This window comes from Silurus aristotelis (assembly GCF_946808225.1).
Source record: "Silurus aristotelis genome assembly, chromosome: 28".
Taxonomy (NCBI): domain Eukaryota; kingdom Metazoa; phylum Chordata; class Actinopteri; order Siluriformes; family Siluridae; genus Silurus; species Silurus aristotelis.
The window spans coordinates 9,945,202-9,972,510 of NC_139601.1; the positions used below are offsets into that span (position 1 = coordinate 9,945,202).

Below are 27,309 nucleotides of genomic sequence, written 5' to 3' on the forward strand. Positions count from 1 at the left end.
ACCTGAGTCAGTGTAATGGAAGATTAAATAAACCAATTGATGGAAGGTTTGCACAGATATTTCATGCTCCCATGTAAATGTATTTTTTTTTAAGCTTTATTAAAATATAAAAATACAGTTGTTTATTTTGACACATGGTGTGGCTGCTGTATTTTGTAGTTTATTTTGATAAATTCATAAAATACATTTTGATGCATCTTTGCCCAACCCTGTATATAGGAAAAGTAAATTTACCAAAAAAAAAAAAAAAAAGGGGGGGGGTAGAAGAGGGTATCCCCACCTTTGGAGAGCTGGATGTCGACAATAATTCACAAGTGACAATGGTTAAATTGTAGATCGAATAGATAAATATAGGCACTAACAATGTTTTAAATGTTTTTTATTTTTTTTATTGTGATTTAAATACAAAGCAAAATACTTTTGCGTATCCCTCCATGTATGTGTGCACATGGACACAGTGTTTGCTAATGACTAATGAGGTCTCGGAATGTCATTAAGGGATTTTTTTTTTCTGCAACTCAGCAAAACCCTGAGTCGCATATCTTTAAAATGCATTTTCCAACATCCAGTTACATCGATATCACAAAGTATAAAAGCACACGGCTTGTGGTTTGCTTTCATCTTTAACCTTGTGCACAGAATGCCATGTCAGCAAAGTGGAAACACTAAACACACACCCGAAGCAATAGAAAGCTTCCGTCTAGTTGAAACACACACAGACACACACACACACACCTGATCAATGCTCATACAGTCCAGTGGTCAAATGAGAGCAATAAAGTCCTGAAGGAACAGAGTGACAGATTTCCTCTTGACCTACACACCCCTCCTTGTGCACAAGTATCCGCATTAGGAGTGGAAAAAACTACAAACCGTCCTGTTTCTATGGAAAAAGGAAACCAGCACACATAATTGTTCATATGCTGACTACCAAATAAAAGTAATAGAACAAATGAAATTATAGTATGTCTAATGTGGTGTATTGATTTTTTATTTTACATTATAACAAATTAAAACATTAAAGCCTTGTAAAATTCTTGTGTACTATACTGGTCATACCACCTTGAAAAGTAAGCATGACACACAGATATGAATTGTTTGAACAGTGTGTTCTCATATCTCCCTCACACAAAAACAGTCTTGAGCAAAGCACTGCCAATCTAAAGGCCTCAACAACAGCTGCAACAGTCACAACATTGCTTCTGTCCTTAGAAGGTTTGATTTGTGAAACCTAACACTACAGAATACATAATATTGAAAACAAAAGATATCTTGCTTAATTGCCAAGTTCCATTTGTACCAGATCACTGTTGATTTTTTTGATTCAGAAAGGTCACATGTTGATTAACAGTAGTGCACCGATAAGCTTACTGAGTGTAAGCTTAATGACTTCCACGCACAGACATGAGGCACTTAAATCTATAATTTGCATGTTTAAAAACAATTAACTGAAATCAATAAGTCCAGTCCAAAATAGTCATTTACAAACTGGTGAAAGTGCACATATATGGTGCCATCCATGAGAATAGCATTAACTATGATAAGCAAGAGCTGCAGATTAGCAGAAATTCTTTGAAGGTGAAAACACTTATCAGGGGAATAAAGTGTGTTATGTACCACTAACTGGGTGGTTAAATCTATAATTTGTATGTTCAGAAACAATTAACTGGAATCAATAAGTCCAATCCAAAGTCATGTCATATACAAACTCGTAAAAGTGCCGCATTTAAGTCTATAGGATGGAAAAAGCAGTGTCTACAGATAGTCAATAACTATGAAATTGACTAACAGGAAGTGATAATTTCCACTCATCTCTCTGTGTGATGCTGTATTGCTTTCTGTAAAGCTTGCACGCACGCACGCACGCACGCACGCACGCACGCACGCACGCACGCACGCACGCACGCACGCACGCACGCACGCACGCACGCACGCACGCACACACACACACACACACACACACACACACACACACACACACACACACAAACAGTTGTCGCCCTTTCCCCATCATTAACTAACTCTCACTTTATAGCCCTGCCCTCTCACACTAATAAAAACCTATCACTCAGAGCTCAGGCAATTACACTGGCACAAGGCTGACAATTGTCATCAGTTGTTGAATTTAATGTTATGCATTAGAATAATTTCCATCTAAATGATGTGCTTTTTATTGCAGCTTCCTACTTCGACACCTTAGCCAATCTATCTTCTGTCATTTCAGTTTCCTCTCAAATACCTCAAGCTGATCTCCATGAAAGGTTTTGTTGAAATAAGACAACGTCTATTATAATGACATGGGCACAAAAAACATAAAAAATCCTTTTTATTTGGGGGATATTTACCAGAGCCCTGAAGAGCGAGATTAGTGATGATTGCGATAATCCTCAATCTAATTAACTAAAAGCTTAAATTTGGTAATACATTTAATTATCATCAATTATATTACACTGATAAGTTGTGCATGTAGTAAGTGGCTGTATGTAGGTGATCTATAAAGAACCATTGTGTAAATGGCATCTCCTGAAACCATATTTAAATGTTTTCTATGTGATAATTGATCTGAAATCTTAACAAGATTATCAGATTAGAAGGAAGGAAATTTGCCTCATGCATGTAATTGTGTATTAAAGATAAAAATGATAATACTGAAATGCATCAAAAAAGTGTTTAAAATATCATATTCAAAATGAATCAGAGTAAATGTAAAAGAGTAAAAAATGATGGACTTGTCAGGGTCACATGTCCCTGATCACTCACATCTGAAATCATATAATCTCTAACTAGCACATTTGCATCTCACTTTTCACTGCAATCTTTTGTCATTTTATGCTTGAAGTTTTATGCTTTTGTTTAAGCTCAGGTTTAATATTTTTTTTCTTTGTTTATGTTTCTAGTTATTTTGCATTTTAATTTTAGGTTTGGTGTTTTATGTTCCCACGATTAAAGTGTATTCTGCACTTGCATCTGTTTATCCTCAAGTTACATAAGAATGGACATGAGAGGGTCTATGTATGATGTTGGCTAACATGAAAAACTTAATGAGCAATGATTTAGAGAGACTTATATACATTTGATGTATGAGTATCCTCATTAGTAAGCCTTGTAAACAGTTTTTTTTTTTTTATCGATAACAGAAATGGCCAAAGTTAATACCTGCCCTTGGGTCAGATTTATTTGTGGATTTAAAATCAAATCAATGCACCACCCCATGTGCTCTGAACCTGTGTTACTTTTTTCATATGAAATCCTCTGTGAGCAATTACGCATACAAACGTTTTGAAAGTCTTACCACATTTTTAAACAAAATCAATGTCAAAAACCTGGTTTTCTTGATGAACATTACATTTCACAGTTAATTTTTTTTTTCCACCAGCCCTCATGTCATAAAACACATCAACTAAATCGCTGTTAGGACTACACATTTATTGAATATTAAAACAAATATATATCACATTTTAAACAAGTACCATTCCACCAGGTTACCACCACAGTCCTGTCTGAATTATGAACACTCAGGCCAAATACTGCATAAGTGGCCTATCATAATCATCTTCTTAATGGAGAAACTGTATTCTGTCCTTGTTTTGTATTTAACTTATTTGTCAGATATATTGCTTTTTACCATAATAAGCACAAGCTGGGCACCATTACAACAAACAAACAAACATTATACAAGCCATTAGTTTTGGAAAAACAAAAACTGTGAAGTTACTGGAAAAAAGCCAACCCTGTAACATATGAAAGCTTGGCAATGGTTAACAGTCTTGGATGCGTAAATGAACATCAAGCCCTGAAATAATTTAAGTTAATCATGTTCAGCATGTACAATGTATGCTGAAGAAGTGCTGAAGCAGAGCAGAAGTCAAAATTTACACATACACAGACTAAAAATATTCAACCATTGATGATTCTTTTTCCACAAGGTCACACAAAACATGTTGCATTTTTGTGATATATAATATAGGTCATCTACTTTATTCACATTAGAATAACTTTAAATCAACCAATAAGAATTAGCTTTATTTTAGCCTTAACCCACAATCATAATTCCTGTGAACCAAATGTTTATGTACACTAAAAGATCTCCAGATTCCAGAAGCTGATTTACAGGCTTTTGGGGGGAATTCAACCAAATTCCAAGATGCTGGCTGCATTAATGTGTGGCTAAACAGTGGCTAAAGAAACAACTTTTCTATGAACCAAGATTTTTTCCATACAACAATTTTTTTGTTTGGTTTAATCTGCTGATCTTGTATGACAGACACATGGATGTAAAGCTTGTTAATGCCTTCTACAATGACCCATCCTCAGTCTTTACTTCAAAGTCACTTCGTTCCACCTTAGTACTGAAGAAAGCAAGGTTACACAGAGTGATATTTTAGGCATAATTTCATTCCAGGTTTCAAAGCTGCATTTATTCTTTTTACAAGAGATCAGCCAGCCTGTTTGAAACAACAAAATTAACTCTTAAAAGAACTTTCATTTTTGTTAAAGGGATCACAACATTTTCTCTAGTATGTTTTAACCTGTTCAAGATAAACCCTATTTATGATGAACGCAAACATTGTCATCAAAAGAAGAAGGAATTTACATGGACTTGGTGCAGAAGTGTTTCATTGAATTGCTCCAAATTTAGAAAATTCCTACTTTGCCAAATTAAGTCCTACCTGTAATCTGCTTTGAAGCATAGAAAAGCTAAATAGATGCTATTATGGCTATTAAGCAAAACAAGATATTTGGAGCTGTGAGCCATAATTAGGTCCATAATACTTCTAGGCAGAACTGATAACTGATCTGTTGAGATTTTAGGAACATGGGGCATTCCCATTGGTTCCACATACTGTAGGTATAGGGATTTAATGAGGTGCATTAAATTTAGTGCTTTTAGTACTATAACCACCACTGTTTATTCCTGTCTAAGCTGAATTTTAATTTTAAAGATTGTCAAATTTTGTCATTTTTCTTCCCAAAATTAATTTCTCTCTGATTTGTTTGTATAACTAAATCTAAAGTATATCCGAGTTTAAAAACTAGTGGTTTTACGCTAACTATGGCACAATATGATGGATAAAAAAGAAAATAGCTTCTGATTAGCCAGCTGTCATAATTAGGGGCTAATTGTAAAGGCAGTTGGGCTGTAAAAGGGCCTACTATTAGAAACAGTGCCTATTTGTCTTGATGCCTTTGGAAAATCCCAAGTCAACCAAAACTTCTGCACATCCATAAAGTTCAATGCCTCACTAAGAGTCATTTCTAAAGGTACCACAAGTAATTGTAAGTGCTATCAGGTCAGCAGTGCATGTAAAATACTAAAACATGTCAGATAAATAGAGTTTAGAATAAATGGAGAATTTTTTTGTTTAAATGTTTATACAATTTTGGCCTCAACAGTAGTCACTGAACCAAAAGAAGTGTTGTCCACTTACACTGGTCTATATGGCTTTGTTTTGTTTTTTTTACTTTACTTATTAATCTTAGTTAAACTGGTTCCCTGGTGGTCAAGTGGTTAGGATGAGGTGCTCTAACCGCTGCGGCCAGGGTTGATCCCCAATCAGGGAACCAACCCCAGCCACTTTCAGTGCCGGTCCCAAGCCCGGATAAATGGGGAGGGTTGCGTTAGAAAGGGCATCCAGCGTAAAAACATGTGCCAAATCAAACGTGCGCTGTGGCGACCCCTAATGAGAGAAGCCGAAAGAAAGTTTTTAATCTTAGTTAAACTGAGTGGTACTGAAACAACCACAAAAATATCATTAAGAACTGTCATTACTATAAAAGCACAAGTGTCCCCAAGGACAGGGCTCTTTCCAAAGACGAGACAGACAGAAAACATCTACAGTTATAAAAAGTGACTTTTGGAATGATATGCATCAGAGCTGGAAATTGCCATGCTTTTATAATATCTAAAACTGATAAGCATGGCCACACACAACAGTGGAATATGATTCTTCCAGGCATGACATTTGAGACGCACAAGGCTTCACTTTCAGTTGTGGAATGTAGTAAGAAAGAATACAGCTGGAAAAAAAAAAAAAAACTTTAATAATTCAAAATGTATTATATTTAACAATACATACAACAAATGTATAAACATAAACTAAACAAATGGAGATTGACTTTGGTTGGAATGGAAGTGACAGTATAGAGACAATTAAATGTCGTATTCTGCCTACTAGCACACAGTAATGAGCTTAGGACCAAACATTGGATCCTCGATCTATAAGGAAATGATACACATCACCATCCAAATATGTAATTTTTGTATAAGGATAAAAATTTTAATTTTTCCCCCATTCCTGATCTATTATGGTCCAGAGGTCCACCTACTTGACCCATATCAGCTAAAGTATTATATATTGGAGTCAGAACTTTTGAAATGCATTACATCCACATGACTTTTCAATTTCATGGTCCAAAGCAGAAAAACTAAAAGAGGCCAATAACAAAAAGCATTTTGGGTATATCACTTGTCATTACATACTGTACAGGAGCCAGAAGCCTGACCTGCATCTTCAAAGGGTTTCTGTGGCAGCACGGCACATGCTTGTTGATCATGCAGTTCAAGGAGAAATATGATTGTGCACCATGTGTGTGAAATTAATCTGGCAAAAGAACAGTGCAATACATAATTACAAAACAGGATTTAAAACCTCACCGCTGAATACAGACGTGAAAGCCTCCAATACAAATACTGGAGTAGCAATACTCACATTTCTGATTATGACCCAGAGCATGTACAGTCTATAATTTGCCAGTTAATATCACACTGTGTCCCACTGGGCTTTGTGGGTATGAAGTGCTATGTAGTGATGGAGGATTCCAATATTCACATTCATGGCAGCCAGAACACCTCAGCTTTCCTTGCTTAGCTAGCCCCAACTTAATAATTCACTAGCTACATGTATCTTTGAAATCAGGTTCTGTCAAAATGCTGTAATTTGCTGAGAAATGCTGTGTGGACTGATTTTTTTTTTTTTTTATAAAAAAAAAAAAAGAAAATGCTCTACATGCTCTAAATGGCTGCAATTGTGGAATAGGAAAAACATTTCAGAAAATACACTGGAATAATTTTTGCTAACCTGTTTTACATGTCCCATCTTTGTATTCCATCAGCCTTTCTTTTTTCCCCTACTTATTTTACATTTTAGGCTTCTACACTGGGAAATTAATGTTAGGATTTGGACTAAACCAGATATGTGTTGATTTCAATCAGTGTTTTAACACTAGGAAATGCAAGCCTATGTAGGCTGTACAGTGGTGTGCAGTGTGAAAAGAATCAATATTATTTATTTAAATAGGCAGTGAGCCACATTTGGCCCTGTGTTTTTTGATTGTGAGTGAGTCTGTTCAATTTGTGACATTTTTATTTGTTCCAATAAAGACAGTTTCTTCCTATTCAGACTACTGCCTTTTCAAACATTTCCTTGAAACTGCAAAACAAATAAAAAAAAGTGTGCAAGGGTATTTTATAATCAAACACCACTATGTAAAAATTATGGTAAAATAAATATACATTAAATGCCAGTAACAAGGAAAACAATATCTGCTTTTGTCATTCATTTATTAATGTTTAGTAAGTGTTTTATTCAGTTGAGGGTTGTATTGAGCCTGGAGCCTATCCCACAAACTTGGATCATTAAACTGTACAAATACAAATTCAAGGGTAGATAATGTTCAAAGCCCACTGAGCTTTGTTTAATAGCCAGTGTTTTGCCAACTCTAGGAAAAATTATGTTTTACCTGTCCAAGCCTCGTCCTAAGACATCAGCCTAACAGACCACAAGTCTATTCTGGTTACAGATGCATGAGACTTCTATTGCATTTAAAACATTAAAACAAAACAGTAAAAAAAATTCAAGTTCTGAAAATTCTGAAAGAGATGTTTTTAAGAATTTTTATCTGCCAATTAATTTCATTACATGAAAGAAATAGGGTTCAACAGGTTTTGTTGTATAGCAGCTTAAATGCATAAAATTTGCACTCACACAACTGGAGCCCTGTAATTTACATTTGTTTATTTGTCAAACAGTTATTCAATGTGACCAAGAAAATTGTGGCTGTCAGAGGCAATTAATACAAAACTCCCTTAAGCATTAGGTTACCACTAACCTAAAACAGGACTAGAGGATGAGCAAATTGGCTCATTAAACATTCCCTTGAGCTTGAAGCTTACTGTGAGACCTTATCTAAGTCTCCTCACAGATCACCAGAACCAACCAAAGAAACTTTTGTACTGGTCATTAACAAGACTACAGCTATCCAAAAGGTTCAAAGGTATACACTTAAAGCGTGGTTCAAGATTGTGTCATTCCTGCTTACACAGCTGAAGACAAGCACAAATCTAACTGTTCAAGCACCAAAGCAGCACCAAAGCAATCTCATCACACTGGAGTGGCCTGGGAACAGATGTCTTGGAATAGTGTCAGTCTTCCATAATTATGTGGCTCCCTAGAACTGAAAGAAAGCAGCAGCTTAGAGAGTATCAGACAGTCTGTAAGTCTTGTGGTGCATATAGGGACAATCTCTTGGACTTGCCACTGTTCAATAGCTAACCTGCTGAAAAATATATTTAAAAAACGTGACTGCTGTAACTCAATACTCAATATTAGTAAGGTGTGAGATGAGCACATGATGAGAGGAACTTACCAAGCTGCTCACAGATGAGGGTCTACTGAATGAAACTGCATCAATACACAGAGAAGGGTTATAATATACTAACCATTAATGCTTCATAAAAACTATCAGGATTTATAATCAATTAGGTATTATAATCAAATCAGTTTGGCTCTGCTAAAAGTTGCTGTAAAAATATAGTATGATTAAGTATGTTAATATACATTGTATTATTGTCTGACATTTGGTTTAATAGCAGTGTTTCTCTTTCTGAATGAGAACGGCCACCGCAGGGCTATACTACGCATTACTGTATCTCATTTAACTAATAAAATGAGATACAAAACTCTACAGAAAAAAGGAAATCATAAAACTACTCTAACCAGTTTTTTTTTTAAGACCGTGTGAAATGAATGCTATAAATGTGGCACAAATGCATAATGTGTAGCAGAGAAAGATGCTTGTGGTTACTGCCGGAATTAAGCCACAAAAGATGCAATTACAGCTCCCACTAGCATACCAGCACTTTCGGCATGCATACAAACGAATTAGCAGGATTAAGCTAATTACCGTTTCTTCAACCGAGCCTTTTTTTGCAAATAGAAAATCTCTTATTTTATATTGCCCTGCCACTTTGAGATCAAGTGCCAGGCATTTAGCATTTTAATTGAAATAATAAGCCTTTTGTTTTTTTTAAAGAATTTATTATGAATTTTTCTTAGTTTTCTTCCAGTTCTGGCACAGTGTGAGTAACCAGTTCCTCCAGAGGGAAGTGCTCTTAGTGTGCACACTGTTATGACAGCAAAGTTTCAAGCTGCTAGCACCTCCGGGATATCAAGCTGACACGTGTTAACAAGTCAAGGACAAAAACCTAAATGTTTTATGGGGGGAAAAAATGTCCAGATTTTCTGTGGGAGTGAAATCACGAGACTCAGAAGTTTCTCAGTACTTTATTGGTGTCTATAAATACAAAATTCAGTGATTTAGTGATGAATAACAACAAGTCATAAGAAACAATTGATCAGGCTTTAACACCATTGGACAATTTCTCAGTTTGGACATACATTGCATCACAAGGATGGCATTTGTTAAAAAAAATATATAAATAAATAAAATTGTTTTTTAATTCTTGTTTGGATGCCAAAATAGCCTCAAAGAAGAAACATGCAATTCAGAAACATCCAGCCACATCCTATAGGAACTCTATTTTTCCACAACTACAGCCACTACCAATAACAATCACTCCAGTGCCAATGTCTCCTAAAGGATATAACCTTTCAGACACTTTGTCTCTTTTACTTCTGTGTGGGGTGGTCAAGTTAAACCCATTGGATATCGATGTGGCTTAGTTCTAAAATTTTAAGCTTGGTATGGGTGGCATCCTCTTTCAATCACAGATCCACAAGCTAACGATCAACATCAGTAACACAGGTAGCATTTTTTTGACTCAACAGTTAAAAAAAAAAAAAAGATGCAGTTGGGTGATAGCAATAACTCTGGTAGCGGTCATATGAGAGGGGAGGCAGAGCCAACTCTTTATTTGTGAGAATAAGCCCGAGTCGGAGAGACAAACAAAACACAGTGAATAAAACAGTCACTCTGCCTGAAAGCTTGCTAGCTAGGATTGCTAGATGAACTGAATTTAAGGCTACAGTATATGTCAGTGTGTACATGGAATATGATCAATTTGTAATCAGATAATTGGAGAAAAGAGCTTAAATAAATTGGTGTGAAAAAGTGTTGAATTTCTCCAATCACACCCAGGCCTGATTACTGCCACACCTGTTAACAATCAAAAAAATCTTTTAAATAGGACCTGCCTAACAAAGTGAAGTAGACCAAAAGATCCTCAAAAGCATCTTGCTAAGATCCAAAAACAAATGAGAAAGAAAGTAATTGAGATCTATGGATAAGTTTCTAAAGCCATTTTTAAATAAAACATCTTGATGATCCCCAAGACTTTTGGAAAAATACTTTGTGGACTGACAAGACAAAAGTTGAACTTTTTGGAAGGTGTGTGTCCCATTCCGTCTGGTGTAAATGTAACACCGCATTTCAGAAAAAGAACATCATACCAACAGTTCAATATGATGGTGGTACAACAGTTGTTTTGCTGCTTCAGGACCTGGTAGATTTGCTGTGATAAATGGAACCATGAATTCTGCTGTTTACCAAAAAATCCTGAAGGAGAATGTCCGGCCATCTTTTCGTGACCTCAAGCTGAAGTGAACTTGGGTTCTGCATTTATTCTAGATGAATTAATAAAAAACACTGGTTTCACGGATGAAGGCAAAACATCATCATGGTAATCAAAAACTGTATAATCCTCATCATGTGTAAATGGTACAATTTAATGAAGTGCTATTGTGTAAACTGTTTGTTTGTAATTTCAAGACAGTCACACTGGATCAGTGCTGTCGTGACTCGCGAGCATCAGGTTGTGCGATCACCTCACTTGCAAAATAGAGATGAATTCAATTAAAACAGTGTGAACAAACAATAAAAGTTAAAGCAGTAAACAATAAAATTTTTTAGTCTTTTAGCTTTTAGCAAATGCTTTTGCATTTGTACACCAATGCATATTTTTTCTCTTTTTTTAATTAGGCCTGTTAGCTTGCTTTGTTTCTCCATTCCATTCTCTTTTTATAGCATTTGCCTACTACAACAGTAACTTATATTTTAAAACGTGATTTACTGCAGCTTCACTACGTTCAAATGCTTGTTTTAAATTTTTGTATGTTTAATTTATGCATTTATGATTTAATTAATATACAGAATTAAACTACCGTAATTTCCGCACCTATATATAAGCCGCACCCACTGAATTTGACTAAGATTTTTATTTTAAACATAAATAAGCCGCACCTGTCTATAAGCCACCTGTCTACATTGAAACTAATAAACTTTACACAGGCTTTAATGAAAGAGAGTGTCTGTTACACGGTGTAACGGGTGAAATATGTTGTGGCTCCTTTAAGAGCAGAGCGGTATTTTGGGAATAGCCTGCCGCCGCATTTTTTCCGGTATTACTGCATGCGTGCAAGACTGAGGATTATGTCCTTATTATTTTCTGATGCTCATTTCTAAGTTTCTTTGACTAACCCATAACGCTGTTGCCAAGAAAAATAAAAAAGCACGAGTTTTGGAAACCTGTCTGTGCTTATATGATTTCTGTTGCAACTGGAGTTAGCGAGCTCTCCCTTCACCCAGACTCAACGCGCTACAACGGCTTGTATGTAAACAGTAGCCGACCAAGTAAGTCATTGTTCACTGTCTTCCTCCTTCCTTTCACACTATTTCTCTCGGGAGTTTATCTTGTTGCATCGTCGTGCGTTTGAAAAAAAATTTTTTTCTCCCGATGACGTGAAGCTCAGAACACAGGTGAGGTGTGTTTTTTCATTTCCGTTCGGAAATTTCATTGGTCTAATGTTATGGGGTTCAGTTTTTTTGGCTTAAAGTTTGTGAAACCAGGAAAAACCCAGGAAAAATTAATAAATAAGCCGCTTCGTTGTTCAAGCAGCAGGGTTCAAAACGTGGGAAAAAAAGAAGCGGCTTATAGTCCGAAAAATACGGTAATTATATTGTAGAGGCTTATATTTTCACAACTAAACAAAACAGACAAACATGGTTGTCAATTTGCCATCTGTTAAAAAAAAAACAAAAAAAAAAAACAAAAAAAAAAACAAGACAAATGTTGATTTGTAGCAGGGGGGAGTAGTAACTATCACCACTCTTGGGCCCTTGAGCAAGGCCCTTAACCCTCTGTGCTGTATCATGGCTGACCCGGCGCTCTGACCCCGAGTTTCAAACAAGCTGGGATATGTGAAGTAAGGAATTTCACTGTGCAGTAATGCATGTGCGACGAATTAAGGCTTTTCTTTTCTTCTACACAATTTACATCGTGCATACTCAAATGCATTTATTTTTTAATTTTTTTTTTACAGAAGGAAACAACCCCCTATGCACTACTCAACAAGCAGCCACTATAAGTTTAGGTTCATTTCTATGGCACTTTTTACAACGGACATTTTTAAGTAAATTGTGTGTGAGCAGCCAGTGGTGACTGTGACAAGGAAAAACACTCTTCGATTGAATGATGAAGAAACCTTGAGAGGAACCAGACTCACAAGTGAAACCCATTCTCATTTGGGTGATATCAAGTGTGATTTTAAAATCTTAAAACAATACAAAACACCGACACAAGAGAACCACCATGAGCAACACAGTGTGTGATTATGACTAATATTCTTATGAATACTCATAAAATAGCTCAACATATGAGATCATCATAGATCCAGAACCAACTCCTCCATGCCAGAACCTTTAAATGTACAAAGAAATCCAATGTCCAAACTCTACATTAAGTGGGATCCAAATGGAACTGGTACGTCTCTAGATGGTTTGGGATGTTTGTGGGGCCAGTATTTAGGTGGGACACAACTGAAGCTGGCACAACATCAGGATGGGTAGAGAAAATGAAGCAGTGAAGAGGTATTAGTGTAGTTGCTAAGAGAGAGAGAGAGAGAGAGAGAGAGACAGACAGACAGACAGACAGACAGACAGATCATTGCATAGTACAGCTACACAGCAACAAAATGCAGTTTGGCATCTACCAGAAGTGCAAATAGTTAATAAGTATCACATTTACAGCTTGCTATATACATGTGAACATATGTACAGTGAATAAATATAAAGGCTATAGCAGTGCAGAGACGTGTGGATATTGTTGAGAAGTACAGGTAAATGGTTCTAATGCTATGACATTGAAAAAGAAATTGGGAAAAGTAGAAGGTTATGTATAAGTATAAGATTATGGCATTTAAAGAAATGTGCAAGCTGAATAAACAAGTCTACTATTATAATACTTATACTACTTATAATATTAACAGCACAAGCTGATAATGTGTGATCAGATGTACTGGAGCACAAGGTTATGAGATGTCTGTTATGTGTAGGCTTTGCTATAAAGATACGTCTTTAATCTGCGCTTAAACTGGGAGAGTGTGTCTGAGCCACGAACACTGTCAGGAAGACTATTCCAACATAGGACATTGCTATTCTAGGAACTACCAGAAGTCCAGAGTTTTTAGCTTAGCTTGTGCACTGGTGGGATTCTGATGGCAATATTGCTTAGCCAATTCATCGGTCAGTATGTTTTCGGAGGCAAATATAAACATAAATGAGAAAACTATCAGGTTTGGAATATTTTGACAAAAAATATGATTTGGACAAAAAAGTAAAGGAATACTTTTGGATAGTTATATGTATTGTGAATGATAAAATATGGAAAACACGATGCTTGATTATTAACAACCAGTGCCATTTCCCTGCTGAGACTGCCTTTAAACAGGTAGTATGTGAACTAGAAGAACTAGAAGGAAACATCCTTGGTACTTGTTAGACATTTTAACAGAGGAAGTATATGAATATATATGAAAACATATGTACATACATATAGCGATGTGGTTTATGGATGTGGTGGGGGAAGATATGCTGTTTCAAAAGAGGCAGATGTAGAGGACAGTAGTATGGAGACGGATGATCCGCTGTGGTGATCCCTTAATGGAGCAGCCGAAAAAAGAAGTAGAAGTAGTATATATTGCGATATAGACAATGTTCTTTTGTGAGGTGCCCGAAATAGATTATCGTGTATTGTTTGATTTATGGGTGTGTTTATCCCCTTTCCCCTTCCTTCCTAAATAGTCTGTAATTGGATCTAATTTACTCAATAAAGCTATTTTTAAAAAGCAAAACGGAACCAGGGATACTTGAAGAAACCCACATAGACAGTAACTGGAGCTCAGGTTCAAACTGGGAACCTGGAGCTGCAAGGAAGCACTATCCACTGAGATTATCCGTCTTCCGTATTGTTTAATATTATAAAACCTTTATAAGGGATTACATGAATTATGTCCATTATATTAAGAGGTAGAAAGTAGAGTACTTCAAGCAAAGAACTTATCATGAATCTTTAAAACCTCCAATCTTTCATGGTTACAAGTATTGTAGTTGAGATTTATGCAACAAATTTCATATTGGGAATGTCAATAAGCACATAAATCTAATTTAATTGAAGATGCTCAACTGGCTTAAACAGACAAATGTTATATTTTTAAACTATGAACTAGATTGTAAATTTGCATTTACACTTGTCTATGACCTCAGATGACATCATCATAAACACATTTCACAACCAAACATTAACTTAGATATAGTTTCTAAAATGGCTCCTCATTTCATCAGAGTGAACTCAGGGCATCCTCCTGCCCTAGTGGCAGCCATGTCAAGCACATTTCACCCCCCCCCACCCCCCTTTTCTCTCCACTAAATTTGCAATTGTTTAATCTAGCAGGGTAATGAAATTAACCTTTTTACCCGCCAGCCTGTGGTGAAGCAGCCGCAAGGCAAATCACATTTTCAGAGTCCATAAGAGGCCCTGACTCCAGGCCTGCATCTGCATGCAACCTTGCACTTCGAGTGGTCTGAAAGCATTTATAGAGAGAATACCACCTCATGCTGTTTCTCCTAAATCAAAATGTTCTGAACCATATTTAGATGATAAAACATCTTAAATATGCATACTGCAGAATATTTTATTACATGTGTGCGATTAATATTTTGACTGTAACCTATAAAAGCCCAAGTATCAGCCCAAGTATCAGCATTCAGTTCAGCTTTAAGGCATCTCAATATATCACCCCAAAAGAATGCAGATAGGAATGAGGGGAAAACAAAGAGACTGCGGTTAGCTCGGTAAGCTGCTGCATAAAAATGAACTCTCTGTCTTACAGGAAGATAACATCAACTCCCCAGTGATTGGATTAGCAATGTTGGTGGTGCCAGCTCTGGCCATCACAGGCTCACACAACCCTGGTCCACTTAAAGACAAAACAGAAAAAAAACATCTGAAAGGATCAATATGAGGATTTCAACTTTTTTGTTGTCTTTTGTTATACGTTTGGTAGAGATTGATTATTTTGTAATTTAAGGTTTTTTATAGAGAATAAGATCGGCATAGGCTTTTCTGGAACTTTGAATGAATGAACAATGAATACTAGAATAATAGATACCAACAGTGGCAAGCAACCACTTAAAAAACATGAAGATGCCGTTGGAGTGCAACTGATATCAACAGATTGCTACGATGGTTTGAGACTACAAATGTCATCAAAGCTTTACCACTGCTATTGTCAAAAATCTATTTGCACTAAAGTCCCCAATAGTGAACAGATGATAACTTGCAACTAAATAAAACTATAAAGAACTGATCCTCCAGATGCAGATGGGTTCCTCTCCAATAATTTCTATTATCATATCATCTCAGGGAGTTTTTTCCATGCCAGCATCACCTCTAGCACTTTCATTAGAAAGAAATGAAAAATGTATATCTGGAATTACCTTTTTTAAGCTGCTTTGTGATGTCCTTTGTTATAAGCTCTATACAAATAAAACTGAATTGAATTGAAGAACAAACTCCCTGAGATGACATAATGACATTCTTCCCCATAAGAAACTCATCTTCATCTACAAATACTGATGAATGGCTCTGAATCATTGGTGAACATGGTTATGAATTATTACTTTTCCACAGGTGCATGCCAAAATGTCCAATAAAAGAGTAAGATAAAAAAAAAAATAAAAAAAAATATCCACAGTACAATCACCAATCACATTTTATAATTTTTTTTTTTACTTTAAGTCTATAGAATCTAAGTAACCCAGTCATTAGGGGGGCACAAGCCAGTGCACTCTTAGTGCCGGTCCCAAGCCCGGGTAAATGGGGAGGGTTGCGTTAGGAAGGGCATCCAGCGTGAAACATGTGCCAAATCAAATATGCGGATCACAAATTAACCCGGGTTAACAACGACCGCCACAGGTATCGTTAGCCGACAGGGTACCGGTGGAAATTGGTCTACTGTTGGCCGAAGGAGGAGAAGGAGAGGAGGAAGACGTCTACAGAGATGGCAGGAAAAGGAGCAGTGTAGGAGAGTAGAGGTTCGGGTTGGTACTTTAAATGTTGGTACTATGACTGGAAAAGGGAGAGAGGAAGCTGATATGATGGAGAGGAGAAAGGTAGATATGCTGTGTGTTCAGGAGACCAAGTGGAAAGGGAGTAAGGCCAGGGACATTGGAGGTGGGTTTAAACTGTTTTATCATGGTGTGGATGGAAAGAGAAATGGTGTAGGGGTAATTCTGAAGGAAGAGTACAGTAAGAAAGTAGTGGAGGTGAAGAGAGTTTCTGATAGGGTGATGATCATGAAGGTGGAAGTTGAAGGGACGATGATAAATGTCATCAGTGCCTATGCTCCACAAGTTGGCTGTGAGATGGAGGAGAAGGAAAGATTCTGGAGTGAATTAGATGAAGTGGTAGATGGTGTACCTAGGAAAGAACGATTGGTGATTGGGGCAGACTTTAATGGTCATTTAGGTGAAGGGAACAGAGGTGATGAGGAGGTGATGGGTAGGTATGGTTTTAAGGAAAAGAATGTGGAAGGGCAGATGGTGGTAGATTTTGCTAAAAGGATGGAAATGGCAGTGGTGAACACGTATTTTAAGAAGAAGGAGGATCATAGGGTGACGTATAAGAGTGGAGGAAGGTGCACACAGGTGGACTATGTGCTATGCAGGAGATGCAACCTGAAGGAGAATGGAGACTGTAAGGTGTAGGCGGGGGACAGTGTAGCTAGACAGCATCGGATGGTGGTCTGTAGGATGGTTTTGGAGGCGAAGAAGAAGAAAAGTAGAGTAAGGATTGAAAGAAGAATAAGATGGTGGAAACTGAAGGAGGAAGAGTGTAGTGTGAGGTTCAGGGAAGAGGTCAGACAGGACTTGGTGGTGGTGAAGAGGTGCTGGATAATTGGGCAACTACTGCAGGAGTGATGAGGGAGGCAGCTAGAAAAGTACTTGGTGTGACATCTGGAAATAGAAAGCAAGACAAGGAGATGTGGTGGTGGAATGAGGAAGTGCAGGAGAGCATTAGGAGAAAGAGGTTGGCAAAACAAAAGTGGGATCAACAGATTGATGAGAAAAGTAGGCAGGAGTACAAGGAGATGCGGCAGCAGGTAAAAAGGGATGTGGCGAAAGCCAAGGAAAAGGCATATGAGGAGCTGTATAAGAGGTTGGACACTAACGAAGGAGCAAAGGCTTTGTACAGATTGGCCAGGTAGAGGGACCGAGCTGGGAAGGATGTACTGCAAGTTAGAGCAATAAAGGATGGAGGGGAAAATGTGTTGACTAATGAGAAGAGTGTGTTGAGAAGATGGAGGGAGTATTTTGAGCAGCTGATGAATGAGGAAAATCAGAGAGAGAGAAGGTTGGAGGATGTGGAGTTGGTGAAGCAGGATGTAGATAGGATTAGTAAGGAGGAAGTGAGAGCAGCGATTAAGAGGATGAAAAATGGAAAGTCGGTTGGACCAGATGACATACTGGTAGAAGCGTGGAGATGTTTAGGTGAGATGGCAGTGGAGTTTTTAACCAGATTGTTTAACAGGATTCTGAAAGGGGAGAGGATGCCTGAGGAATGGAGAAGGAGTGTGCTGGTACCGATCTTTAAGCATAAAGATGTGCAGACCTGCAGTAACTACAGGGGAATTAAGTTGATCAGTCACACCATGAAGTTATGGGAAAGAGTAGTGGAAGCCAGGCTGAGAGAAGAGGTGACCATCTGTGAGCAACAGTATGGTTTCATGCCGAGGAAGAGCACCACAGATGCCTTATTTGCTTTGAGGATGTTGATGGAGAAGTATAGAGAAGGACAGAAGGAATTGCAATGTGTATTTGTGGATTTAGAGAAAGCGTACGACAGAGTGCCAAGAAAGGAGTTGTGGTATTGTATGAGGAAGTCAGGTGTGTCAGAGAAGTATGTGAGGGTGGTGCAGGACATGTATGAGGACAGTGTGATGGCAGTGAAGTGTGCAGTAGGTACGACAGACTGGTTCAGGGTGAAGGTTGGACTGCATCAAGGATCGGCCCTGAGCCCTTTCCTGTTTGCAGTGATGATGGACAGGTTGACGGACGAGGTCAGACAGGAGTCTCCCTGGATTATGATGTTTGCAGATGATATTGTGATTTGTGGTGAGAGTAGGGAGCAGGTTGAGAAGAGCCTGGAGAGGTGGAGATATGCGCTGGAGAGAAGGGGAATGAAAGTCAGTAGGAGTTAAACAGAGTACATGTGTGTGAATGAGAGGGAGGGCAGTGGAGTGATGCGGTTGCAGGGAGAAGAGGTGGAGAAGGTGGAGGAGTTCAGGTACCTGGGGGTCAACAGTGCAAAGTAATGGAGAGTGTGAGAGAAGTAAAGAAAAGAGTGCAGGCAGGGTGGAGTGGGTGGAGAAGAGTGACAGGAGTGATCTGTGACAGTAGGGTATCTGCAAGAATGAAAGGGAAAGTTTATAGGACTGTGGTGAGACCTGCGATATTGTATGGATTAGAGACAGTGGCATTGAGTAAAAGACAGGAGGTGGAGCTGGAGGTAGCAGAGCTGAAGATGTTAAGGTTTTCGTTGGGAGTGATGAGGATGGACAAGATTAGAAATGAGTTTATTAGAGGGACAGCACATGTAAGATGTTTTGGTGACAAGGTGAGGGAGGCGAGATTGAGATGGTTTGGACATGTGCAGAGAAGGGACATGAATTATATTGGTAGAAGAATGCTGAGGATGGAGCCACCAGGTAGGAGGAAAAGAGGAAGGCCAAGGAGGAGGTTCATGGATGTGGTGAGGGAAGACATGCAGGTAGTTGGTGTGAAAGAGGCAGATGTAGAGGACAGGGTGGTATGGAGATGGATGATCCGCTGTGGCAACCCCTAATGGGAGCAGCCGAAAGAAGAAGAAGTAGTAGTAGTCTATAGAATCTAAGTGGAATAATCCACTTATAAAATTCCATTTAGATGGGCATAAACTGTTTTCATCAAGTGCTACCATGTGAGACCATCCACTTTCATCTCCACTATATCGTTGTGGACCCATTTTCAGCAGAAGTGAGGAACTCTCAGGTGAAGGAACTCCAAGCAGAAAACAAACAACAGGATGGATCAGGAACAGATTTAAATAATGTTTATTTCTATCTAGCTCACATGCTTAATAGAGCTGCTGCTTTTGCATGCAATAGAGTTTCAGCCCTGAGTAATTCTCTTTCAAGTGTGTAGTTTGGTAAAATAAAAAATTAGTGACTTTATGGTGAGTCCTCAAGGATAAAGAGAATCATCAAGTCAGCTTTTTTTTTTTTTTTAAATACACTGCTAAAATGTATGAGATGTTATTTGACTGCAATAGTGAATAGAATTTAAAAACAATATATTATTTACACATAGTGAAGTGTAGTGGCTTAAAAAACTTAATTTCACCTCCGTAAAACTAATTTCAAGGAATAAGAATAAACTACAATACAGAAAATTGCATGCTGAAGAATCAGAGAGATTATGCCGTAATCAAATACATTTAAATACTTCATAAAAAATATATACACATAATAAATACATATAAATACATATATGCAAATAAATAAAGGAACTAAAACTGAACTAAACAAAAACACAGAATCTGCTGATGTTTGTGTGTTTCAGATTTTAGGCTGCCACTGATTACAAAAGAAATTCCATCAAATATTAAACATGGAAACTTAATTTATAACTTCATAATTTGGATAAAAACCTTAAACCTCAATTTTAAAGTTAAAAGCCAGCACTTTAAGCACATATTTAATTTAAACGCTAATGTACTATTAAAGACAGCTAAAATAGCAATAATTTTGTCAATGTCTAAATATTTATGGACCTGACTGTATATCAGATTTATTTTTAAATTGCCTCTTGCTCTTAATACTATCTATCTATCTATCTATCTATCTATCTATCTATCTATCTATCTATCTATCTAATATATATATATATATAAATTCTACTGGACAGCAAGGAAAATCATGCCATTTCCATTTATTGTCCCTGTTTTCTGTCCCTGATTGTTTGCAGGCTTAACAAGTAGTTGCCATCTTGGCAAATCTTAATTGCATGCCAGAATATTAACATGCTTAAAGCAAGTATCATCTCTGTATACATATTGATGTATTACTTTAACACGATTTTAACATCACCAACTGGTCTCCATACCCCCCTGTCCTCTACATCTGCCTCTTTCAACCCAACTACCTGCATGTCTTCCCTCACCACATCCATAAACCTCCTCTTTGGTCTGCCTCTTTTCCTCCTTGCTGGTGGTTCCATCCTCAGCATTCTCCTACTGATATACCCCATGTCCCTCCTCTGCACATGTCAAAACCATCTCAATCCCGCCTCCCTCACCTTATCTCCAAAACGTCCAATATGCGCTGTCCCTCTAATAAACTAATTTCTAATCCTGTCCATCCTCGTCATTCCCAACGAAAACATCAAATAGTCAATAGCTTCAAATCAAATCAAATTTTATTCATCACATACACATACATACAGGGTACGACATGTAGTGAAATGTTTTATACGATGGTCCGCATGAGGGAATAGGATGGGGGAAAGAAAAGGAGGCAGATAAATAAGTATAAGGTATAAGAAAAACTATTAAAATAAAATAAAATAAATAAATAAAATAAAATAAAAGAATATAAGGTATAAATATATATACCTTATATACCTTATGTTTCATTATTATTTTTTTTATTCAGAGGAAAATTTATAAATAAAAAAAACACTTGTCATATAAAAGAGAAGTGTGGTCCCCTGGTGGTCTAGTGGTTAAGATGCAGCGCTCCCACCGCTGCGACCCGGGTTCGATTCCCGGTCAGGGAACCATCCCCAGCCACTCTTAGTGCCGGTCCCAAGCCCGGATAAATTGGGGAGGGTTGCGTTAGGAAGGGCATCCAGCGTAAAACATGTGCCAAATCAAACGTGCGGATGATCCGCTGTGGCGACCCCTAACGGGAGAAGCCGAAAAGAAAGAATATAAAAGAGAAGTGTACACTAAAATAAAATACTGAATTTTAAATCTTTCTGCATTACCTTAATGAATCTGATGATCTATCAGATACAATAATTCAACCTCTGCATAATTACAGGTCACCTGAGTCTCCCAACAAGTAAATAGGAATTATGTTCTAAAAATATTGAGAGAAATTATGAAGACAATACAGCTGATATGAGAAAGTCATTCAGGTCATTCTGAAGTCCAACTTGGCTTATAGTTAGCACTTGTCCAAGGAAGGTTCTCAGATTTCAGTGTATTGTTCTTTTGAAACAATGTGTAAAAAGCACCAGCCTTAATAGATTCAGATGGGATTTCATGGCTTCAATTTCAGGACAGATAAAAAAAAAAAAAGTGGCCAAATATAACAATACTATGTTATTGGCATCCTGTTATTGCAGATTTCATAGTAAATAGCAACAATCTTTTCAGTTCTTCCTCCCAGGGTTTCTCTCATACAGTGCTTGATCCTGACCATGCAGTGCCAACAGCACTTATCGTTCTTAAAGGAATGACATGGACACCCAAGTCCCCATTTAATGCCAATTGGATTTCTATCGATTCTTGTGTCAGTCCTCAGCGTGGGCTAGGATGCCCTAACCAAGTACACTCAATTGAACCAAAAATATCCATTTTACTACCATGTCTAGTTCCATCTGGCATGATACACAGGAAGGAAGACATGTTGCCTGAAAGGTTAGTCACTTCAAAACTAAATGAGCTGCGTGCCGCTCTCTGCACAAAACCCCCTGCACTCATTTATAGAGTGAGCAAGATTTTGCTGTACATCTGCTGGCCCTGCAATTTGGATCTTAATCAGACATTCTGCTGTTGTACCTTTTCAGGCTTGCTTGAAAATCAAACCTAAGGCCAATGCAGCTCTAATGCTGCACTCTAATCCTCCCTAGAAAATTTGCAATAAAGGCAAACATCATAACTTTGCAGAGGCATCCTGGCAGCAACATATCCGCATAGATGGTCACCATCTGACAGATGCTTTGTGCCCATTCCATTCCGATTGTAATTGATTGCTCAGATAGGCAACTCTTGGTGAGTTCTTTAACTCCGGCAACTTGCAACATGTTTAATGACCCCTTAAATAGTTGCCAATAATGGGGGAGAGGAGAAGTAGACCAGGCAGAGGGCCAAAGCCATGTAGAAGTACAACACATGCAGTGTGTTCCCACTCAGCAAAATAATATTTTACAAGCTATCCAATCAGCTGTACTAAAAGGCAAGGTCACTCGAACATCTCTAGCAATTGTTTTTTTCCTTGTTTTGCTTTGAGAAAGTTGATCTCCAGGTTCTCCTCCCTGTTATTATCTGTAGTCAAAGGTGACACTGAATAGAAACACAAGCAGCACACAGCATTGGAATAAATCCCTGATGGGTTTACCCGCTACCTCCCTTCTCAGATTTTATCACTTTATTGAGCAATCTGAAAATGTGATTGAGGTATTTTTTTTTCTGGATGGTGGAATAACCTAAATAAAAAAAGGACTCCTAAACCCTACATATATTCAGTATTTCTCTGGTCAATACTGCATTAAGATTTTACTTATCTATAATGACAGAGATAGAATGTTATGTAAAAGCATGTTAATTTATGTAGGAAATATTCTTACTTTCCACTGCATATCTGTCCAAAAATTCCCCTCATTTGGAGTAAATTATATTTCTTTCTTAAAGGTACAAGAAAAATAAATGGTGACCGATTAACTGTAGGAGGGACATTACTCAATCACACTTTCCAGTGCTCATGAAACTAGTTCCCACTCTTCAGTGTTCTGCATTGTTTAATAATCACTCTTGATATCACCCAAATGAGGATGGGTTCCCTTTTAAGTTTGGTTCCTCTCAAGGTTTCTTCCTCATAACATCTAAGGGAGTTTTTCCATGCCACAGTCACCAAACTTAACTGTTAAATTCTGTAAAGCTGCTTTGAGACAATGTCTGTTGTGAAAAGTGCTATAGAAAAACTTGACAGATTAGGAATCAGAAAAATATCTTGACCTGGGTTATGGGTACTAGTCACTATAACTGAAGACATTGTCACATCATTATTTTCTAGAAGATGACTGCAAATATAACGCATAATGCATCACTATATACTATACATTTGCTCCAATAATAACATTAATTGCGTCTCCATTCTTCATTGCACATATAAACTATTTTAATGTAAAAAATAATAATAATAAAGAAAAAAGCGAATCTATTTACTTGTCATATTTCACATAAAACATACAACAGGTCATTTCATTCACAAATTCTCAAACTGGCAATGCTGTGATGAATTCTGGAATGTAGAAACTTTTGCAGTCACACTAATGCTGGTCCAGAAGAGCAGCCAGTACACTTATCACTAAAGTGGGCGAATACAAATTGATCCTGTTAGACGAGTGGTTGACAAGATCAAAAATAAGTTTTTGAAAATAAATAAGCAGCACGTGTTTTTCTCTAAGGTGGATTTTGTTGTATACAGTCCAAGACAGAAAAGCTGCATGCAGGTCAATGAAGGATCTTTCATTCCCCTAAAAGATGTTTTAGGGTGCAGCCTATGTTTTCTCCCTTTATACTAGCATATTCGCTTCATCAGTAACTGAATATCCAATAAGCCAATTTTATAATCTTATGGCTTTTCTAAAAAGAAATATTAAAATATTTGTTATAGACATCATCCATTTTACACAATAATTCAAAAAATTATTCATATGTACAGACTTGCACACTGTATAGAGGAGATTAATTTCTTAGGGTGTCATTTATAATAAAATGTCTCTGGCCCGTTTACGATAAAACATCCGGATGGCTATAAAAGGTGAAGAAATGAATTACTGGAGAAAGAAATGAAGTTGGCTGATGACTTGGCAACATTGCTCATGGTCATGTCTGTAAACACAATCTGTACAAAGCAATGAATTTTTTTTAATCAGATAGGTAAAGGTAAAGAAACGCTTTGGATGAAGCAAATATATATATGCAATGCTAGCTAACTCGTGCAGCTAATGCTATCCATGCTAGTATTGACACCAGTCTCTATGGTTTCTATGACCATCAGTATGATCGCATAGTGGAGCTATTACTCTATGAATGGACTAGTGGGCAAAGCCGCAGGTCAGACTCAGGTGTAATGCCTGCTCCGGCAAAAATGCTGCTGTACCAGGCACTTTGTTTACTTTGATGACATGATTAGACAAACTGCCTGTAGGCATAAGTGAATGTAATCATCTGTCAAATTGCCAATAAGGGGACAGCAATACAGTAGTCTAGGTGTAGTCTTAAATCTTATTGTCTGAAAGCAAATACAGTCACTCTGGAGAAAAAAAAAAAAAACTATAGCTCCTGAAGGTGAGGATAAATGGGAATATAAATTGTTCCATTGTTCAGCTTTATAACGATTAAACTTTACAAAATTTGGCTAATTCGCCTTTAACAGTCTAATGGGTCCAAGTGAGTCAGTATAAAAAAAGGATAAAACACTTAACTTCACCTAAATTTAAAATGTAAATACATAAAACGTGTATGTAAGTAATTGATTTCCACAGAATTTGGCCTTTTCTTAAATGCATAAGTAAAAAAACAAAAACAAGCAAACAAACAAAAACAATATAAAATACAAAAATATAATTCTGCAGGATGAATAAGTGTTTTACATGGAAATATATTGCTATGTGAACAGATGAACAGTAATACCATTGGTAAACAGTGTTGACTCTGGGCTTGTACTTTGCTGATTACCATCACCATCTTCACCACTTAAACAGTTGTAGGCCTTAAACAGGAACAATAACCGACTCAGTGGACTGTAAGACTTCAAATTTACAAAGTTACAGCAAAATCTCATTTAGCATGAAATCTTTTGCCAGGCATATTTATCTGAAGCATATGATGAGATGGGCTTGTTTTCAAATAACATGAAATGCACAGCGTGAGAAAATCCCACTCACAGGATGGATGGCTGGGGAGATAAGCATGGTTGCATGTCTATCTGACAGAGCTATTTACACCATGGTTCAGTTATTTGTTTGTAATTTGGCAGGTTCAGGAATATTAGCATGCATGTTGAACACATTGGATGGAGCAGGGAGAGGATTTTAAATCAGGTGTTACAGCATACAGGAGGACACAAGAGAACTGTTTACTAAAATACTATATCTACAGAATTACAGCATTGTTTTCAATGTAATGCTGCTCATATGTTAAGTGTATATTGCAAAGCATTTTATTAAAAGAAAACCACTAATATGCACTTAAATCAGCAAAATTGTTCAGTATTCTCTACCAGTGTGCAATTAGCACATTTTGGCATGTTACACTGTACTGAAGAAAAGAACAGAAATCCTGCCTTCTCAAACCTCACTTATGGATTTAAGATATCTGTTCAATTCTTTCATTTACATTTTTTTCTTTAATTTTTTTTTTATGCAAAACGTATTTAGGTGTTTTTCATGTGCATGCATGCTTACCAACAAAGTAAAAAAAAAATAATAATGCAATATAGTAAAAATGCTTACAATAACTTGGGTAACTGTAGCACAGAAAAGAGTAGCATGTCTCTAAGTAATGGCCATTACATAGAAACACTCCTTGTATTGTTGCATTAGCTTAGACAAAGGGGCCCTTTGCATCTTTTCTCCAACAGAGGATCACATGTGTGATATCTGGTCTTTATTGTACCATAGGGTGCACACTGGTGACATCAGAGCACATTCTGCAGACTTATGCTTATGGAATGCTAAGTCAACTGATTGATTCACAAAATAAGATGAGATGCCTCGAGTCATCTGTGCATCAACATATGAAAGGCAAGCTTTTTGCAAGAGCATGCAGTTTCCTCTTTTTTCCCTTGAAGTAATCACTAGCAAACAGGCATTTTTCATAGATGAAAGCCGGCAGAAGGACTAAAGCCTGCGCAGGGATATTGTATAATAGTGGCAGACACCTCACCCCTTTAAGAAGGGTTGTAATGAATTTATGATCCTCCAGAAAAATGCCTCCACGGTGCTGTGATGCTTTGAAAAGGCCACCACAACAACCTCAGTGCCGGAGGGGACTTGACACTGTATAAGAGTACCTGAATAAATGTTAGTATTTGGAACATCTTTCAAGAAACAATGCACAAGAACTAGTAAAATCTGTCAAAGAGAAAAGTATAATTGGTGGCATGTAAAGCACTTTACTAAAGTGGAGCCACTGCCATTTAAACAGTGGCTGCATACCAATACCCCACCTACAGTAGATGCACTGAACATTTGTTTCAATACTAGATTATTATCATTACAGAGGCCATCCTCAAACATCTACAATGAACATAGTTTTTTTTATTTAATCATTCGATTATTAGAGGGTCTCCTACAAACAACATATCAGTTTCATCTGGTTGTTAATTTGTCTACAAAGTGACTCAATCCTTCCTGGAATTCTTGTTTATTAATCACTGCTGAAGGTGGGTATTTGTAAGCTGTTATTTGTTTATGCCTCAGCATTTTTTATCAGATTGAACTCCAAATTAGAGTTGGATTCAGCCAAAAAATGCTCTATGTCGATATCAGCACAAAGCACGTACAGAATCTGGCACCTGTCTTTGGCTTCCAGAGGATACGATAGCTACACAGGTGTGAGTCTAAGCCCAATTTAGTTAACCACTCTGTGTAATATGAACAAGGGGTCTGGTCTGTGTAGGAAAGACAATTCCAACTCAAGTCTACACATTAGCAGAAATCTAGCTAGCTTAGTTGGTTAAACTA

At 37.3% G+C, this 27,309-nt stretch overlaps 1 protein-coding gene and 1 long non-coding RNA gene across 5 annotated transcripts in view; one reads left to right on the forward strand and one right to left on the reverse strand.

The window, feature by feature from the left end:
- Positions 1-11,762, forward strand: part of LOC310722056 — a 142,243-nt gene extending 130,481 nt beyond the window's left edge. Inside the window, exon 2 of the long non-coding RNA XR_014532284.1 lies at positions 11,664-11,762. This is a non-coding gene — a long non-coding RNA (uncharacterized lncRNA). The remainder of the gene's footprint in view (positions 1-11,663) is intronic.
- Positions 1-27,309, reverse strand: part of iqsec1b (IQ motif and Sec7 domain ArfGEF 1b) — a 206,155-nt gene that overhangs the window by 144,258 nt on the left and 34,588 nt on the right. The window lies entirely within an intron of this gene.